The 19,580-nt window shown below is 26.2% G+C and overlaps 1 protein-coding gene across 1 annotated transcript in view; it reads right to left on the reverse strand.

Moving 5' to 3' along the window:
- Positions 1–15,359, reverse strand: part of LOC117178966 — a 168,121-nt gene extending 152,762 nt beyond the window's left edge. The window contains exon 1 of the mRNA XM_033370561.1: positions 14,853–15,359. The gene's annotated coding sequence lies outside the window, so the exon portion shown is untranslated. The remainder of the gene's footprint in view (positions 1–14,852) is intronic.
- Positions 15,360–19,580: the final 4,221 nt, after the last annotated feature.

Genomic DNA, 19,580 nt, shown 5'->3' on the forward strand with positions numbered 1-19,580 from the left:
AGTGGATTTTATGGGTTCTAAGTGGATTACTTGTTATTACTGTGGATTGTCCAGGATTATAGATGGATTACTCTGGATTATAGTTAGATTTCATGGATTATAGTTGGATGTCATGGATTATAAGTGGATTACTTGTTATTACTGTGGATTGTCGAGGATTATTAATGGATTACTGTGGATTATATTTGGATTAATTTGGATTATATGTATATTACTGTGAATTACTATGGATTATATGTGAATTACGCTAGATTATATATATAGATTAGATGGATTATAGGTGCATTTTCTGGATTATAGGTGGATTACTCTGGATTATAGTTGGATGTCAAGGATTATAAGTGGATTACTTGTTATTACTGTGGATTGTCGAGGATTATTAATGGATTACTGTGGATTATATTTGGATTATTTTGGATTATATGTATATTACTGTGGATTACTATGGATTATATGTGGATTACGCTAGATTATATATAGATTAGATGGATTATAGGTGAATTTTCTGGATTATAGGTGGATTACTCTGGATTATAGTTGGATGTCATGGATTATAAGTGGATGACCTTGAATTACTGTGGATTGCGCAGGATTATAGATGGATTACTGTGGATTTTATGTGGATAACTGTGGATTATAGGTAGTTTTTCCATAATTACGGGCGGATTGCGCTGAATTATGGGTGGATTACCCAAAATTAAGGTGAAATACTGTCGATTATATGTAACTTACCCAGAATTATATGTGGATTACCCTGGATTATAGGCCGATTGCCTTGATTTACAAGTAAATTATTGTGAATTATCTGTCGATTTCTGTGGATTATAGGTGGATTATTAAGCATTAAAGGTAGAATACTGTAGATTAAATGTGGATTACCCAAAATTATATGTGGATTGCCTTGATTTATATAAAAATTAATGTGTATTACTATGGATTATATGTGGATTACCGTGGATTATAGGTGTATTTTATGGATTATATGTGGATAACTGTGGATTTATTATTGTTGATTATAGGTGGATTATCCACGATCATAGGAGGATTATCTAGAATTATCTGTGGATTACGCTGGATTATAAGTGGTCTGTCCATAATTATAGGTGGATTACGCTGAAATATAGGTGAATTATCCAGAATAAAAAACGGACAACCGTGGATTATAGTGGATTACACTTGGATTAACCTGAATCATATGTATATTATTGTGGATTATCCAGCATTAAAAGTGGATTACGCTAAATTATAGGTGGATGACCCTGCAATATAGTTCAATTACCTTGAATTATATGTAGATTACGGTGGATTATATTTGAATTAACGAGGATTATAGGTGGATGTCATGGATTATAAGAGGATTACTTTGGATTACTGTAGATTTTCCAGGATTGTAGATGGATTACTGTGGATTTTCCAGAATTGTAGATGGACTTCTGTGGATTAAGCTGGATTATAGGTGGATTATTAAGAATTAAAGGTAGAATACTGTAGATTATATGTGGATTACCCAGAATTATATGTGGATTACGCTGAATTATAGGTCGATTGCCTTGATTTATATATAAATTAATGTGTACTACTATGGATTATATATGGATTATTCTGGATTATATGTGGATTACATGGATTATAAGTGGATTACTGTGGATTGTGGATTCATTATTGTTAATTATAGGTGGATTATCCACGATCATAGGTGAATTATCTAGAATTATTTGTGGATTGCGCTGGATTATAAGTGGTTTTCCCATAATTATAGGTGGATTACGCTGCAATATAGGTGAATTACCCAGAATAAAATCCGGATAACCGTGGATTATAGTGGATTACCCAGGATTACACGTGGATTAACCTGAATCATATGTATATTATGATGGATTATCCAGCATTAAAATTTGGATTACGCTAAATTATAGGTGGATTATAAGTGGATTACTTTGGATTACTGTGGATTTTTCAGGATTGTAGATGGCTTACTGTGGATTTCCGAAAATTGTAGATGGATTACTGTGGATTACTGTGGATTATAGGTAGCTTGTCCATAATTATACACGGATTACACATGGATTAAAACGGATTACAAGTGGATTACCTAAATTATATTAAGTCGGGCTATTTTCGAAGTCTGAATAATTAAACTTTAGGCTTGGCTGCGGCAATTAATGCTTGAAATTAAATTAAATTACCTTATAGTTATATTTATTTAAACTTTTAAAATGATTTTACTTCGCCAATTATAATTGGACGCTTAAATTTTTAAATAATAATTTCTAATTTGAAGCTTTTTGTAACAATTGAAATTTGTCAATATCTTCAGCATTTCTAATATTTAAATTTCAGACTTGAACACGGTATTTAAAAATTAAATTTTAATTTAAGTAATTGAATTAATCAAGTTAATTAATTAGCTTAAATTAATTAATTATTTAAAATGATTAAATTCCATCTAACTTTTAAAAATTTACTCATTTATTATCTGTGTCTTTTAAACTTGCTTCCTTTTATTTTTTAGATTTTAGAAAAATTTAGCTGCTCAGATTTACTGTTTAAGTATAATTTTTTTATGCAATGGAAATTTAAAATTCACTAATTTCAAAAAGTTAATAAATTTGAAACATTAAATTTAGATTTCAATTTCAAAATATTCCAATTTTTAAATCGCTTCGAATTGAAAATTATTTACATTCAGAATTTTTTAATTTTTTATTATTTCATTTGGAAAGTCTTTGATTAGAAATAAAACATGTTCAATTCCTTTGAATTTTAAAGAATCCAATTTTCAAAATTCCAATTGAAAAATATTCAATTTTAAACGTTTTGAAATAGAACTAATACAATTTCAATTCCTTTCTAATGAAATTGTCCAATTTTGAACATTTCTGTCTCAAATTTTTTAAATTGAGAATTTCCGTTTTAAATTTTTTCAATTACAAAATTATTTAACTTCAAACGCTTTTATTTCAAAATTAAGGATTAGAGAAGACCACTATACAGTGAAAATTGAAAATACAGTAGAAAATCATTAATTAATGACTGTTTCAAAAAATGTATAAACTCATTAAAAAAATTGTTTAACAATGAATTTTTAAATTATTTTTAATGTTAAAAAATAAATACCCACATACGTTTTTCTTTCTTTTACTGTTTCAATGTATTGAATGACTCAAAGGAGTCTGAAAAATAAAAACAAGACTATGGCACGAAATAAATCTGAATAAATTAAAAACAAATTATAATAAATATAATTTGTTAAGGCTATAAATTAACATTTGAGATTCCTGTAAACTGGTTTTGTGATCCAGAGTTGACGCCACAGTATGGAATATTCCGAATGGTCATTAATATTTAAAAATAACATGAATAAGTAAAATAGAATATAGGAAAATGATCGTGCCCAAATGTCACGTTGATTTCCTATCTCTAATACCAATACCTATACTAAAAATTACATGAACTTTAACATTATTTTTTTTTTTTTTATTTTATTTCTAATTGGGTATCGTGTCGTCCTTTACAGCTAATAATAATTTTTAACCTGCGCGCCGTCATGTCGCGCCGTAAGGCATTTGCGACACTGTCGCAAAAACGAGGAGGTCAAGTCGCGCACAAGAACCGTGCGAGAATTAAGAGATTTTTTATTTGTCCGGAACAGTAGTTGTGCAGCCAACCATAATGCAGAAAAAAAAAACATTTTTTTCATCATACTCAATTATTATCTTTATCTCAATTTTTTCAACCACTTTGTGACGTTTTTGTCCAAACTTTTAATAAAGTGACGCAAATGAGTTATTAAACATTTTTATTTGTAGATTATTTAAAAAAAATAGGAGGGTAATTTCATGTAAATAAAATTAATTTGAAACAAGAAAATTTAAATTTTAAAGGAAAAATTTAATTTTTGACCAGAAAGGTAAGTTTTTAACTAAGAAAATCAATATTTTATATCAAAAGACAAATCTTCAACAAAATTATGCATGCATTGTCAAACAAATATTTGAATTTTCAACTAAAAAATTTTAATTTTAAAAACAGATGGACAAGTTAAATTTTTAGTAAAAAATTAATTCATAAAAAATTAAATTTAATTTCTAGTTAATTTCTAGTTAAATTAAAATTAATTTCTAGTTAAGGAAAACAATTTTTAACAAATTACTTATATTTTTAATCAAAGAAATAATCTTTTAACAAAATTAATTAATTTTTATGACCTAATCTTATGAATTGAAACAAATGTGATAATTGCATTTTTAATTTTAAAAAAAATGAAATTTCTATCAAAAGAGGTAAAATTTAAAACCAGAAAGAAGAATTTTCCACAAAGACTAATTTTCTCATAAAAAAAAACAGTCCGTCAAAAAATTACATGAATTTTTAAACAATTAGTTGAACTTTCATATGAAGCTAAATTTCAAACAAAAACAAAAGAGTTAAATTTTCAGTTAAAAGTTTAATTTTCCACAAAAAAGTGATTTTTCAAAAGAATAAAAAATGATATCAAAATAAACAAGTTTTCAAACAAAAAGTTAAATTTCTAATTGAGGATGATAACTTTTCAACCCAAAATAGAAAATTTAAATTTTTACTTGGAAAAAATAATTTTCAACAAAATAGTCAAATTACAATCCAGAGTTGAATTTTTAACGAAATTATTAAGTTATTAAGAAAATGGTCTAATTTGTAAACAAATAGTTGCATTTTCAAATAAGAAATCTAACTTCTCAACAAAAAATATGATTGTTGAATTTTCAACTAAATAAAGATGGCTTCCAACAGAGATGAAATTTAAAAATAGAAAGGAGAATTTTTACCGACATTAATTTTCTTACAAATAGATGATTTTTCAACAAATTACATACATTTTTAAACAAATAGTTAAATTTTCAAGGGGCAAAAATAAATTTCAAACAAAATTATAAAAGTTAAATTATTTTCAGTAAAAAAATAATAATAATAAATTTTCAAACAAAGTATGGAATTTTTAACGAAAAATACAAAAGACTTCAGAAAAAATTTATTAAAAAGTGCATTTTTAACAGAATAAAGGTCACATTTTTTAACAAATATTTGACTTTTTAACTATAAAAGATAAATTTTCAACAAAAATAGACAAGTTTCAGAAAAAAAATGTAACAAAAAAGCGAATATCTAACAAAATACTAAAAATAAAAAAAGGTGAATTTTCAACTAATGGACATAAATTTTCAACCAAAAATGGAAAAAGAAAAGTATTTAGTAAAAAATTCTCTTATAACAGAAAAGAGAATTTACAACAAAAAATCCCATTTTCCGCAAAATAGCCAAGCCTTTAACAGTAAAAGACAAATTTTCCACAAAAATTGAAAAGTTAAATTTTCAGAAAAAAATAATTTTTTAACAAAAAAGCGGATATCTAACAAAATCCTCAAATTTAAAAAAAAATGGTTAAATTGACAACTAAAGAAGATAATTTTCAAACAAAAATAGAAGAGTAAAGTTTTTAGTAAAAAATTCATTTTTAATAGTAAAGAGAATTTTCAACAAATTTCAACCAAAAGTGAAAAAGTAAAATTCTCAATTAAAAAAATTAGTTTTCAACCGAACAAAAAAAAACGAATTTTCAACCAGAGATGAATTCTGAATTAAAATTGTGAATTTTTAAACAAAAAATATTTTTTGAGAAAGTGGCTTAACCGTCAATATTTTTATTTTAAATCAAAAACAGTTGAATTCAATCCAAGTGATGAATATTTAACTGAGAAAAAATTACTAATCTTCAACTGGAATAGTTAATTTTTCAATTTAAAAAACTGGTTTTCAAACAAGAAATAAATGATTGTCAAACAGAAATTAAATTCCAATTAAAATGATGAAACTTTAACAAACAAATTATTTTGTGACTGCGTTGGTTAAGCCATCAACCAAATAGTTGAATTTTCAAGCAAAAAATAAGAATTTTTTAGTTGAGATTTCTTATAGAACAGATGAATTTTTAAACCGAAAATGTGAAATTTCAGAAAAATAGTTAAATTTACAACCAAGAAAGGTTTCTGTTGTTATTTTTATTACTAAAAATAATGTTTTGAGCATAATGTTAATTTTCTGCCTAAATAAATTAATTTTCTACTCAAAAAGACAAACTTCCAACAAAATAATAAAATTTGTAACTAGAAATATAATAGTCAAGGGGAATAAACTGCAAAAAAAACTGGTCACATGGTTTTCTATTTCTGTTTATAATTTTTTCGGTACAAAAAAATAAAATAAAATTTTCGGACAAAAATAAAAAAAGAGGAAAGAAAAATGCAAATTTATTTATGCTTTTTATTTTTATTTTATTGTCATTTGATGGTAATAAAAATAAAGAAGACGAAAGAAAGAAAAAGAGAAGGACGGGGATGTGGTTGGCTGCCTTCTCATTTTTCTTTCCTCTTTTTTTTTTATTTTTATCAAAAAATTTTATTTTATTTTTTTCAGATTACAATAGGATTTTTGGTTTTCGTGTATTCGTTGTGGTCCAAATCTGGTCGTTGGATTCTTGTTTTGTTTAAATGGGATTTTTAATTTGGATTTTGGTCTAATTTAAATTTCGCAAATTTTAAAGTACTATATTTAAATAAATTTGATTATAGTCTACTAATTTTTAATAAATTGCATTTATTACGTAATAATAACATTATTATTGCTGGTCTAACAGATTGTTAGGAAAAGTGTAAAATTTCAACTAAAATTAGAATTATGTATAAAAAAAATTGTACTTCATGTTTCATTTAATCTTAATGACTGAAGTAATTTTGGCTTTCACTCCACTTAACTGCTTTCTCTGAGCAAGATGACATCTCCTTACTAAATTTCGAATTTAAAATTTTCCTTGGCTTGATTTATTTCACACAAAAGAAAAATGTTCCACTTTTTAAATTGCATAATTAAAAAAATAAAATGAATGAAAGCACTATTATTTGAAGAATAAAAATTTTCTTTGTGACAAGTCAATTGTCTAAATTCAGAAACTTGAAGCTTTTAAAGTTGAATTTTAGTATTGATTCTGCTGAGAATGAATGTGCATAGAAACGATATTTTTCACTGTCACTATTAAAATTTTTAGACAAAAAACAGTTAATTTTTTCGTGGGGTGACTTCATTGATGAAAATTATATTTAATATATTCTAATGAATTCCAATGACTTCATTAATGGCTTGCAATGCAAGCTCTTTTTTTTGCAAATTTACATACATACTTGCAAGAAAATAAAGAGGATGTGGACGGAGAAGGGGAGAGGGAGAGTTGATTATAACTTTGCACATGTTTTATTGCTGAAATTTTAAATTCTAGATTAGAAATCTGTGTCATGTTTGGAATATCTCGATAGTTTTGCTAGTAATTCCACCATACAGTTATTGAAATACAAATAAGGAAATCTTATTTACTTCATTTCTTAAAAATATTGTACTGGTTCAAAGAAAATTTATTATTTAATTGATTTAATTTATGGTAGTTCGAATCGATTGACCTAATATTAATATAGTTTAGTAAAGAGTAAGGAAGTTGTGGTAATTAAATAACCATTACTTTCTTGTTTAAGGCCATGTGACGAGTGGGTCACGTGACCAGATTCCTACCTTACCGCCACCTTTCTTGTTTCCCAACTTATTTTCTCACTAAGCGCCACATCGAGTTGAAAGTTTGGGATTTTAAATAAAAATCACTAAAAAAGGTGAGTCTGGTCCAAAACTTTAATAATTATGAAAAAAGCAAAAAAAAATTATTTACAACAAAAAATTTTTTTTATAATTATACAATTTTAGGACCAGACACGCCATTCTTAGTGCTTCTTGTTTAGTATCCTAAATTTTCAACTCGATGAGGCATTTCGTGTGAATATAAGTTGGGAAATAAACAAAGTTGCGGTAAGGTAGGAATCTGGTCACGTGACCCACTCATCACATGGCCTTAATATAATTATACATTTGATAAGTCAGCAATTATATTTCTATCTGAGAATTATTATTTTTTGGTAAAAAATGTAATATTTGTTCATAATTTAACAATATTGTTAGAAACAAATTTCTTTTGCTTGAAAACTCAACTGTTTTGTTAAAAATTCGTTTTTTTTTTTTGTTTTTTGTAGAAAATTCAACTATTTGGTTGAAAATTCAAGTTTTAAGTTAAATATTTGGGTTAAAAACTCAATTTTATTAGTAAAAAATGTATATATTTGGTTGCAATTTCAACTCATTATTTGAAAATTCAAATATTTTTTCAAAAGTAAATTTTTCTGTAAAAAATTCAAAATTTTGTTAAAAATTCAGCTTTTTGTTAAAAACTTCCACTTATTTGTTTAAATTTAACTTTCTGATTGGTTATGTTTACATTTGGTTTGAAAATTCAACTATTTGATTCAAAATCCAATTGTTAAGTATTTAATTTTAATTTCAATTTTTAAGTATATTATTTTCAAATATTTGGTTAAGAATTCAACTTCTGAGTTGAAAAATAAACTTTATGGATGAATATTTATATATTTGGGTCGAAAATTCAATTTTCAAGATAAAAATTCAAATATTTGTTTTAAAAAAGCATCTTTTAAATTAAAAATACACATATTTGGTTGCAATTTCAACTCTTTAGTTATAAATTCAAATATTTATTTAAGAATTAACTTTTCTGTGAAAAATTAAAAAATGTTGTTAAAACTTTAGCTTTTTGTTAAAAATATCCACTTATTTGTTTAAATTTAACTTTCTGATTAAAGATGTTTATATTTGGTTAAAAAATTCAACTATTTGGTTCAAAATCCAATTTTTAAGTATTTAATTTTAATTTCAATTTTTAAGTATATTATTTTCAAATATTTGGTTAAGAATTCAACTTTTGAGTTAAAAAATAAACTTTCATGTTCAAATTTAACTTTATGGTTGAATATTTATATATTTGGGTCGAAAATTCAATTTTCAAGATAAAAATTTAAATATTTGTTTTAAAAAAGAATATTTTAAATTAAAAATACATATATTTGGTTGCAATTTCAACTCTTTAGTTAAAAATTCAAATATTTATTTAAGAATTAACTTTTCTGTGAAAAATAAAAAAATGTTGCTAAAAATTCAGCTTTTTGTTAAAAATATCGACTTATTTGTTTAAATTTAACTTTCTGACTAAAGATGTTTATATTTGGTTTCAAAATTCAACTATTTGGTTCAAAATCCAATTTTTAAGTATTTAATTTTAATTTCAATTTTTAAGTATATTATTTTCAAATATTTGGTTAAGAATTCAACTTTTGAGTTAAAAAATAAACTTTCATGTTCAAATTTAACTTTATGGTTGAATATTTATATATTTGGGTCGAAAATTCAATTTTCAAGATAAAAATTTAAATATTTGTTTTAAAAAAGAATATTTTAAATTAAAAATACATATATTTGGTTGCAATTTCAACTCTTTAGTTATAAATTCAAATATTTATTTAAGAATTAACTTTTCTGTGAAAAATAAAAAAATGTTGCTAAAAATTCAGCTTTTTGTTAAAAATATCCACTTATTTGTTTAAATTTAAGTTTCTGATTAAAGATGTTTGTATTTGGTTAAAAAATTCAACTATTTGGTTAAAAATTCCATTGTTAAGTATTTAATTTTAATTTTTAAGCATATAATTTTCAAATTTATTAAAATGTTTGGTGGAAATTTCAACTTTTTAGTGGAAAATTGATCTATTTAGTTAAAAATTCAACTTTCAAGTGAAAATTTATATAATCAAGCTTTTCCTTGCACATTTTAAATTAAAATTCAAATATTTGTTTGAAAATTAACTGTTCTGTAAAAAATTCAACAATTTTGTTAAAAACTTCCACTTATCTGTGCAAAGTTAACTTTCCGATTGAAGATGTATATATTTAATTTGAAAAATTCAACTATTTGGTCAAAAATTCAACTTTTATGTTCAAATTTAACTTTATGGTTGAATATTTATATATTTGGGTAGAAAATTCAATTTTCAAGTTAAAAATTAACTTGTCTGTGAAAAATTCAGCTTTTTTTAAAAATTTCCACTTATTTGTTTAAATTTAACTTTCTGATTGAAGATGTTTGTATTTGGTTAAAAAAATCAACTATTTGGTTAAAAATTCCATTGTTAAGTATTTAATTTTAATTTTTAAGCATATAATTTTCAAATTTATTAAAATGTTTGGTGGAAATTTCAACTTTTTAGTGGAAAATTGATCTATTTAGTTAAAAATTCAACTTTCAAGTGAAAATTTATATAATCAAGTTTTTCCTTGCACATTTTAAATTAAAATTCAAATATTTGTTTGAAAATTAACTGTTCTGTAAAAAATTCAACAATTTTGTTAAAAACTTCCACTTATTTGTGCAAAGTTAACTTTCCGATTGAAGATGTATATATTTGATTTGAAAAATTCAACTATTTGGTTAAAAATTCAATTTTTAAGTTAAAAATTCAAAAATTTCGTTAAAAATTCAACTTTTATGTTCAAATTTAACTTTGTGGTTGAAGATTTATATATTTGGGATGAAAATTCAACTATTTAGTTGAAAATTCAGTTTTAAAGTAAAAATTAAAATACTTGGTTGTTATTTCAACCTTTTGGTTGAAAATTCATCTTTTATGTTAAAAACTCATATCTTTATTTGCAATTTCAACTTTTTAGTTGTAAATTCAGATATTTGGTTGAAAATTAAGTTTCCAGTAAAAAAATTCAAGAGTGTATTTCAACATTACTTTTTTTGCAAATTCATATTTTCGATTTTTTCACCACTAAGTTGATTCTTCAACCAACAACGATCATTTCTCAGTAAAGAAATAATAGGTGCATTGCTAACAAAAAAAAATTTTTTAACAAAAGAGATGAATTATAAAACCAAAAAGTCGCTTTCAAAAAAGAAAATTAATTTTCTAAGGAATGAATTTTCAATATTTGGTTGAAAATTTAACAATTTATTAGAAAACCATTCCTTTTTGTTGAAAATTCAACACTGGTTAAAAATTCGATTTTTTTTGTTGAAAACTGAACTATTTGGTTAAAAATTCAACTTTCAAGTTATAATTTATATATTTGATTGTTACTTAACCTTTTATTTTAAAATTCAAATACATATTTGTTTCAAAATTAATTTTTTTGTAAAAAATTCAACCATTTTGTTAAAAACTTCAACTTTTTTTTTAAATTTCACTTTCTGTTTGAAGATTTATATATTTGAGTTGAAAATTCAACTATTTGGTTAAAAATTCATATTTTTGCTTATAATTTCAACTTTTTAGTTGTTAATTGAGATATTTTGCTCAAAATTAACATTCCTGTAAAAAAATACAAAAAATTTCTTCAAAAACTCAACTGTTTGGTTTAAAATTACCTTTTTGCTGAAATTAAAAAAAATCTACTAAAAGAGATGAATTTTAAGACCAAAAAGACGAATTTCATTTAAGAAAATGAATTTTCTACCGAAAGCATTTTTAATATTTGACATAAAATTCAACCATTTTTATTAAAAAAACATTCCTTTTGATTAACAATTTTCAATAAAGAATGTAATGGTTGTATTGCTAACAGAAAAAGAAAAAATTTTAATCCAAAGAGATAAAGTTTAAAATCCAAAATACGATTGAAAATATTTGGTTGAAAATTAAACAATTTTTTTAGAAAACCATTACTTTTGGTTGAAAATTCAACTGTTTTGTTTGAAATTTGCATTCTGTGGTTAATAATAATTTAATTATTTTGTTAAAAATGTAACTCATTATCAAATCATTATTAAATCATTATTTTTTATTGAAAATTCAACTATTTTGGCAGGAAATTTAACAATTTGATTAAAAATTACTTTTTTTTAAAATTCTTATCTGTGGGTTGAATATTCAAGTATTTTTTAGAAAATTCACGTTTTTGACATGTTTCAATATTAACTGTTATATTTTTCGTATAGAATTCATTTTTTGTTGTCTAAATTCTGATTGCTTAGTTGTATAGTTAAAGAATAATCATTTTAGTTTAAAATTAATTTTTTGGTTGAAAATTGAACTGTTTGGTGAAAAATTTATGTATTTTATCGCAAATTTGTATTTTTGGGTATGGAAAAACAATCTTGGAATAAATTTAATTTTTTTTAATTGAAATGTTTGGTTCAGGCTTCAATTATATTATTGAAAAATCATTTATTGGTAGAAGATTAATTTTTTTAGTTGAAAATTGGTCTTTTTGGTTGAAATTTATTTTATTTTGTTAGAAGTTAATTTATTTTAACCTTTTTTTTTTAAATTCGTCTTTGTAAGTATGAAATTCAACATTTTCTGCTGTTACCTCGACGGCGTAATTGGTTAAAGCTCCACTTGTGAATAATGGCGTTCAGGGTTCAAATCCGGACCCTGACAGATTTTTTCTCGTTTCTCCAACAAATTATTTGGTTTAAAGTTGGACAAATTTATTAAAACTAAATTTTTTTATATGAGAATTCAATTTTTTTTCAGTTTGAAGATTCATGTATTTTATTGAAAAAATTCTTTTTTCGTAGAAAATAAATCTTTTTTTCAAAATCGATCTATTTTTATTGAAAATTCGACTATAAGGGTTGAAGATTATACTACTTTGGTGAAAAATTTCACTATTTGGTTTTAAATTAACTTTTTTAAATTCATATTTGTTGGTTGAAAACTCAACTGTTTCGTTACAAATTTAATTATTTCGTTGTAATTTTTTGGTTTTTTAGTTAAACATGAATTTTTTGTTATTACAAATTTATTTGTATAATTTTTTGTTAAAGTGTATAATTTCTAGAAAAACTTGAAACTTTTTTTGTTCAAAATTTATCTATTTTGTTGGAACCTAATCTTCTTGTTCAAAATTCGATCTGTTTTGTTTGAAGATTCAACTATTTTTCTAAAAGAACGAGACTCATTTTTTTTGTTGAAATGTCAAGTATTATATTTTCAGTTGAAAATTATTATTTTTTTTTATTTAAAATTCAACTATTTAGTAGAAAGTTAAACTATATTCTAAATAATGCATTTTTTACGTAAAGATTCATGATTTTAATTTAAAATTACTTTCTTTCGTTGATAATTAATTATTCATGGAAAATTCGATTTCTTTTTGTTGAAAAATAATTTTTTTTACTATTACATTATTGCTTGAAAAGTTTTATTCTTTTTATTAATAATTATACTTTTTGGTAGAAAATTCATGTATTTCGATCAAATTCATTTCCTTGGTTAAAAATTTATTTATTAATTTAAATTATTTATAACAAACCCACTATTAGGTGTTAACAATTAACTGGAGTTAATTATATTAGGAGTTAATTAGTTAATTAATTTAATTTAATTAATTAAATTAAGAAACTTAGTGTGAGGAAAGGCACTTTTTAGTTCAAAAAAGTATAAAGATTTCAATTTTAGTCCGATTATTATTATTATATTATTATATATTAAGTTTTTTCAATTAAAATACATTCAATTGTAGACAGCCTGAAAAACTTTCAATTTAAATATTTTTTCACAAAAATGGTTTATAAGGATATTTATTGATAACTGCTTAATTTTTTAAATATTAAACTATTATATATTATTATATTATATAATTATTATATTAATATATAATTATACCATACATTAATATTATAATAATACTATTTCCTAATATGTTTATCCAACTTGTTTATAATAATTAAATAGATTAATAGGCTCTTCAAAATTGATGCACTTTAATTTTTTTAATAATTAATAATAATCGGACGAAAATTGACAAATGGAAAAAAAATTTAATTACAAATTTTTCAACTAAAGCAGTAACTTTTCAAGAATGTCAGAAGATGAAATTGTTTAAATAATAACCAAATATGTTGAAAAATAAATATTACTCTTGACATTCATCAAGTGTATTATTTATCATGAAAATTAATAACATATCATGATTTACAGGAAGAAAAATTGTTCAAACAATTTAAAACTACTTCATAAATATTTGGAATTTTATCTCTTATTGAATAAAAATAATTCATGTTGAAAAAATTCCAAAAAAAAACCGTCTTTACCATAAATTTGACATGAAAATACTATTTTTTATTTTTTGGGGCATTTTCCAGACAAAATACAAGGGGGCTGGAAGATGAAAATTAAAAGAAAGTAATTAACTAAACTCTAATTTGAAAAAAAAGTTGAAAATATTTGGCCCCAGGGACAAAAAATCGAATTTTTAAAAGTGTAAATTTGAGCCGTCTTAATGACCCATACTTTAAAGGGCTTCTCATGTTTACTTTGGCATTATTATTATAATGCTTTGATTTTGTAGGTAAATATTGAATACTCGATTGTAATTTTTTTCAGATTTCAGGTTTGAATAGAATTAATCATTTTTTAAGTACCTAATCTTGAAAAATTAAGTTTAGATTTTTAAATAGTTTATGTTTTTAATAACAGAAAATAAAAATCCGGACCGTTCCTATAGGAAATTTTCCATGATCGAGAAAAAAGAATAGGAAAATGATTGCAGAATAATAATGGCAGGCCTATAGATTGATTTTCCTTTAAATATTTTTTCGGATTGCGCTGAATGTGGCGAGATTAGTAGTAGTGGGCTAGGCTAAGGCTAAGGCTATCCTTCCAAGTTCCACAGTGAGCGTCGCTACTCGCTCTAGACACACACATTCCACCTGTCAGAAACTCAGAAAGTACCATACCTGTGCTGCCGAAAGCAGGGGAGGGGAAGGATTATATTATACGTGTTTCTGACTTTCTGGTCGCTCGATAGGACTACAACATCGAAATAACAGTTTCAATATGGCAGGTGCAGTCCAATCCAATATCCTAGATTCTAGTGGCTCAAATCCTCCTCTATAGCTTACAACTCTCTCTCTTACTCACCATTCAGTCAGTCCATTATTCTGCTGGAAATTACTGTGGAACCTCTCCAGTACATTTCTCTATTTCCTGTCCAGAGATCATATCCTACTGCCACAGTCTGAGCTCAACACAAACCGACCCCTCTTTCGACACCTCACAAGTATCCAAACTCTCCCGACACTTCTGCAGAATTAACATCAAACAATGTCAGTAATATTATTGGAATTTCTGCAACACTGTCCCTCATTATTGGTTACGATGCGACAGTGAGATCGAAAGGTCGAAAACTGGATCCTGACTGGCATTGAACTCAACTTGTAATTTTCTCAATCGTATCGGATTTCACCAATTTCACTGGACACTTCTTTCTAGTTGTCACTCCCGGTCACTCAATATTTTTCGACGGGCATTTCTGTCCAGTGTATTATACCTGGAGAAATATTTCTAGAAAAGAAGAACGCGTCCCGAGAGCAACGGACAGTGTTCGCCAGGCAACATAACTGGACACCGGTTGGTAGGGGAACTGAACTGGAGAACGAATACGAGAAGCGAGAAGGGAGCAGCAGACAACCTAGGCTGAAGCAGAAGCAGCAGCAACTCGCCAGGAGAAAGAGAGAGAACCTTGTGGTGTACTGTGGAGGATGCGAGATAGTAGGTGGGCCCGCTGTCCCCTGCCCAACATACCTCTATCGTTACCTGTCCTGTCACCGCTCTTTCAGGACTGCCCCTTAACCCCTGCAAACCACCTCACACACCCTGTCCCTCCAGCCCTGCAACCCTCGTCACAGCACCTGCAACTCTCCATTCAATTCCTGGCCTGTAACCTTTGAAAGCGTTCTTAACTTCTTAAACTATATGCCTCTACACACTGTGACCCTTCTTTCGAACTCCATCGCATAACCATCGCCACCCTTCTTACAACCCCTGACCATCAACCTCTGCCATCCTTCTTGCAACCGTAACCCATGGAATCTTCCTCACAATACCTACCCTTCAAACACTGCCATTTAAACCACTTAAACCCTGCAACATATTTACACTTTTTGGCTCTTTTTTTATTTTACCCCTACCCCTCAATCCCAGCAACCTTACTTATAACACCTGTCCCTTAATCTCTGCAATCCTCCTGATAATCTCCGTCCCTTACCCCCTGCATTGTCAAAATCTCATGTCACATTCTCAGATGCCACATTCTCATGTAACACTTTCATGTCGCGCACTCATGGCACATTCTCATGTCACAATATCATGCCACAATCTCATTTCACATTCTCATATGTCACACTCTAATGGTACATTCTCGTACTTTCATATCACATTTTCATGTAACGCTCTCATGTCACACTATCATGCCATACTCTCATATATCACTCTCATGTCACGCTCTCATGTCACATTTTCTTGTAACACAGTGATGAAAAATTTTCATTTCACGCTCTCATAACAATTCTTTTTGCCACACTCTCATGTCATACTATCCTGTAAAATTTTCATATCACGTTCTCATGTAATTCTTTTATGTCACGCTCTTATGTCACATTACCATGTCACACTCTCATATATCACTCTCATTTCACACTTTGATGGCCCACTCTCACGTCACATTCTCATATGTCACTCTCATGTAACACTTTTATGTCACACTCTCATGTCACATTTTCTTGTAACACTATGATGTAAAATTTTCATTTCACGCTCTCATGACACATTTTAATGCCATACTCATGCGACGCTCTCATATAACATTTTCACGTCACAATATCATGTAACATTTTCATGTTAAGTTCTCATGTCACAATCTCATGTAATACTTTTATGTCACGCTCTCATGTCACAACACTCTCATGTCACATTCCCATGTCACACTATCATGCCACACTCTCATGTCACATTCTCATGTCATGCTCTCATGTCACATTTTCTTGTCACACTATTGTGTAAAATTTTCATGTCGCGCTATCATGACACATTTTCATGCCACACTCTCATGTCCCGCTATCATATCACATCTTCATGTAACATTTTCATGTCACGTTCTCATGACACACTCTCATGTCACAATCTCATGTCGCACTCTCATGTAACACTTTCATGCCAATTTGTTCTGTATTTGACTGTAAAAAGTTTTTTTTACAAAATTAAAATTTAAAAGAGAATTCCAAAAAAAAATTTTTTAAGGCGAACTCCGCCATTTGATTTTTTAAGAAAAAAAGTTCTGTTGTATATTATAAAAGATGCCGAAGAACAAGCAAAATTTAATTTTTTTTACAATTTAAAAAAAAATTAATAAAACTAAGCACCGCGATTTTATTTTTTCATTTGCAAAAACTTGTACTTATTAGCATAAAAAAGAAAGAAGAAGGTGCCGTATAGTTAATTTTGTAAACCATTTTTGAAAAATAAAAAGATATTTTCAAAAAGACTTGGCATTGCCATTTTATTTTTTTCCTAAAAAAAAGCTTGTGCTGGGATATATATATTTTACTAAAAATTCGAATTAAAAAACTTGAATCGTCATAAAAAAGTGACCGAAAAAAACTAAAAACATTATCATTTTTCGAATTTACCAAAAAATATAAATTGCACTGAGTTGTCCTCAGTCTCTAATAACTACTCCCCAATACAGTTTTAACTTAGATGTATATTTTTGAAAAAAATTTACTTTTTCGAATTTGCATTGATTTTTCGATTCAGAACTTTTCAATGCGGAAAGTTTGAAAATCTTGAAGTTGGGCTAAGTTTTGAAAATTTTTGGGTCTAAAAGTGATTCCAAGTTCAAAAAAGTCACCAAAACTTTCAGATTTTTCAATTTCGCATTTCTGAAAATTTCTATTAAAAAAAATAATTCCAAATTCAAAGAAGTTGATTTTTTCACAAATATAAATTTGAATGAAAATTGTATGGAAGAATATTAGTCGTACTCAACAAGAACAGCTCAGTCTAACTTTTATTTTTTTTTTCATTCAAAAAATGATACATTTTTTTTTAGTTTTTTTCGTGTCGCTTATTCCATAAACGGTTTGAGCTTTCAAATTAATACTTTCAGCATAATATTACTATAGAATTTTAATATTATAACAATTATAATAAATTATGATTAAATTTTTTTAAATAATTTAAAAATCAAATTAATTTAATTATTTTAATTGTTAAAATTATAATAAATAATATTACCATACAATTATAATAATAATATTATTATTATACATCCTATCATAAGTTTTAAAATGACGAATAAAGTGACAGTACTGTTTTTTTTAAATGTTATTTTTTTCGAAAATGATTTATAAATAATAATTCTCGCTTATGACACATTACTGAACGTCTTTTGTTCTGTTTAGCACAATTTTTTTTTTTAATCAAACAAAATGCCGACGCTTGTCCCTAAATATATATATTTTTTATTCTGGATCAAATTTTTAATTTTTCGAAAAATACTTGACGTCAAATGCAGCAAAGGTCTACACACAACGCAGAAAAACTTCCATTTTTTAAAATAAAAAATTGTTAAACAAAAATGTAATTATTTTTTATTGGGTTAAATCTTTAAAATACTCTTTTTTAATTCATTATTTTCTTAAACATCATTGCTCTTCCGTAATTTATTAGAAACAATAGATTTATTGTTATAAAATTCGATATTAAAATTTTCTAGAAGATTAAGTACGCCCGAAAAAAAAATCCAAATTTTTTCAAACAAATTATAGTTTTACTTATTTCTACTTGAAACGGGTAATTACAATTATAGAATTTAAAAAATATATATATTTAAAATCAGCGCATTTTTTAAATTTAATGATTTCTTAAAATGATTACAGCAGTAGAAAAAGTTAATTTGACAGAATTCGTAATCTGATTTTTGACTTTGAGCGCAGGACTTGACATTTTTTGTCGATAAGCACTTTATGGGTGACAGTATCGTTTAAAAAAGAAAAGGAAAAAGAGGCAACGTCATTACAGTGTGATTCAATCTTGCATAATTCTTCGTGTCAATCAGTCAAAGGAGGATTCACATTTTTTATTATTTAATTGCATAAATAGACACTTGTAAAATGGACTTGGGACAGATTGTATCAATATTTACTGAAAGATTGCCGTTAATATACATACAATAATTATACAGAGGTATTTTCATATTTCGCGCCTTTAAAGTTGCATTCGGATCGGCCATTCGGCCAAGTCCGTGCATCTTCGGATCAAGTTTATGAGAATTTCCATGGTTGCGTTCGAAACTTCAAGCGGTTATGTTCAGATTCACCTGTTTGCCCTAGTCGCTGTCAGTAAATATAGGCAATGTCAATTTAAAGTTTACGCATGTAATATTTCATTCACTTTATTTAAAACATATCCTGTCTATTCATGACATAACTTTTTTTATGCAGTAAAAATAAGCGTTAAACACCATTCACTCTTCGCCCACTAGAAGCGCAGAATATTATTACTATTTTATAGTATTTGTCACTGAGCAGCTATTCTATAATGGTATTAGCAAAGAAAAAAAATTACGTTTACTTCTCAGTTCACATGTCTCACTTCATTATTAATTAAACACTTTTATTATTTGTAATTACTATATAACATAACCTATTTTGTTTTGACACTTGTGTGACGGCTTGCGTATAGCCGTCGATTAAACTCGTTCATTTCATAATCTCAGTCGATAAAGAAGAAACTTTCTTTATCGTTGGATACGAGTTAATTTAAATTCGTATAAAAAATTAATAATTGTTTTATGAAATTGCTTATTAA

This window comes from Belonocnema kinseyi, chromosome 8, assembly GCF_010883055.1.
Source record: "Belonocnema kinseyi isolate 2016_QV_RU_SX_M_011 chromosome 8, B_treatae_v1, whole genome shotgun sequence".
Classification (NCBI taxonomy): Eukaryota; Metazoa; Arthropoda; class Insecta; order Hymenoptera; family Cynipidae; genus Belonocnema; species Belonocnema kinseyi.